Source organism: Cariama cristata, unplaced genomic scaffold (genome assembly GCF_000690535.1).
Source record: "Cariama cristata isolate BGI_N322 unplaced genomic scaffold, ASM69053v1 scaffold6112, whole genome shotgun sequence".
NCBI classification, from domain to species: Eukaryota; Metazoa; Chordata; class Aves; order Cariamiformes; family Cariamidae; genus Cariama; species Cariama cristata.
In genome coordinates this window covers 103,372-105,595 of record NW_009602017.1, presented here as the reverse complement: position 1 = coordinate 105,595, position 2,224 = coordinate 103,372, and positions in this window count along the sequence as shown.

Below are 2,224 nucleotides of genomic sequence, written 5' to 3'. Positions count from 1 at the left end.
AAGTGGGGGGGGGGGGGAAGAAGAGGAGAGAAACAAAGATTGTAGTTACAGATGTCTTTAAGGGAAAAAACAGATTAATCCAAGGACTCCTCTGAGGGTCGCAGCTTTGAAACATCCTAATTATCCTATTCTTATGAATTCCTGTACAGACTTAGAGGGGGGTCTTGTCAGGGAACTCAGGGGAATGGAAACTTGTTAAATTGTGGTGGAGGCTCTTTGGCTAGCTGTTACCCCTTCCCCTCCCGCACCTTGCAATCGTTTCCCATTAGGGGAAGCGGGGCAGCTTTAAACCCGGCATCCCTTGCTGACACAGCCTTCGCTCCATGCCTCTGCCACCACTCTCATTAAAGGCAGATCTTTGGCAAAACTTGGGCAGGAGCCTCTCCTCCTCGCAGAGGGGGACCACGGTGCTCACAGTCACCAGTCCTGCGCTGCCCAGGGAGGCCAGAGCTGGGACAACACGGATGCCTGATTAGCTGGGATGCAGGTGTGGAAGGGCAGGTTTGGGAATACATTGCTGTTGCAGGACAGCATGACGTTAAAAGACACGTTCCACCGGAGTCCGTTGCAGAGCAGGGCAGGCAATGTGTGCTCTTAATTGCGATGTTTATGTTCATTAACAGGAAACTCTTCCCCTCCTCATAGGTAAAAGAAGACGTGCTACCATTTGGCCTCGTCTGGGATACATCGCAGAGAGACACCAAGGCACCAAAAGAATCCACGGGGAAATCAAAAGGTCACTCAGTGTTTTATGTCACTACTTTCTACAGAAACAGCTCTCTAGAAAGTTAATGATCTTCCAAGACTTCTCATCTAACACCTGTCTCACTGTGTCAGAGGATGCATCACGGTGCGTGGGAAATGCCGCTTGTTACAGGGGCAGGAGAACAAGTGCTAGCAAAGATGTTTTAGCTGCCCAGCACAACATGGGACAGAGCCTGGTCAGGGCAAGGGTTGTTCCAGCAGTGTGTGAGGGGGATATTTTGCAAGGCTCAGCCACAGGACTGGACAAGTAGCCAACAGCGAGATGAGTCTGAGGCAGTACAGGGGTCTCTCCAGTACAGATCGGTTCACGTCTGCACGCTTCTGGATTTGGGACTGACTGATTGGTAACACAGGGCACATGTAATACAAACCATCAGCCTTTCCCCGCGCTCCCAGTATGCCAAAACCAGTTTAGATCGATATGAAAAACATATTTAAGAGGTTTCTCATTTGTCACCGGGGACAGGAATTGGCCAGGTGCTGGGTTGAGGATCACAGCTGGCCTGGGAGGGAGGGGAGGACAGCAGATCTGCTCTTCTCATCAGGGAGACAGTTCCCACTGCTGGTCCTAAAACCAGAAGGCAGAGGAAGATACAGCAGCAGCCACGCCAAAGGGCAGCTCCAGGATGATGGCAGCGCTGTCCTGCTGGGAGTCAGCCAGGTCTAAGGCCTGAGACAGACCTGCCTCAATCTGCAGCTCGGCCTCCCAGGCATTGCAGCACAGCAAACAGCAAATAATCCAGAAATCCCTCTTAAATCTTCAGTTTGACACTGGTGCTGCAAACGTTAACTGCTTCCAGCCCAAAGAGAGAGGCTGGTGCCTACCTTCCACACATCCCGAGTGAGCGGGCATCACCGCTGCCTGCCCTGGGGCTGGGAGGAGCACACAGCAGCACCCCAACTCTTCTCAGGCAGCTAAAGTCCCGCAGCCCCTCTCACCCTCCCCTCCAAAGGCCGCTCTCTCTGGGGTACCGTGAGCCCTCCGGCAAGGGGCAAGGTGTGATGAATCCATCACACCCCCCCAGCAGGCAGCGGGGTCCGGCAGGTGCGTGTGCCCCCAGCCCAGCGGGCGCACGACCAACTTTCGGCAGGGTAGGATGGAGGGGTGAGTGCAGTCAACACAAACACTCAATCATCCTTCCTTTCTTTCTTCTGTGCCTCCTTTGTTAACTGCAGGAAACAGCTGAAAGACCTTGAGTTTCCCATTGTAGCATGTATGGGAACAGAGCTGCAGTGATCAGAACATACCCCCCGCTGCTCCCGGGGAAAAAGGGAGAGCAGAATCCTTTCTAAAAAGGGTTTACGATTAGAAGAGTGTTCTGTCACTCTGGCGCACAGTAATCCACTGCGCCACCAAGTCCCTTCAGAGAGATGTCGAAAACTTAAATGACTGAAAGCAAAAGAGCCCCGGCTCAGGTTCCCAGGCAGCCAGACATCCTAATTATCTTTAGATCCACTC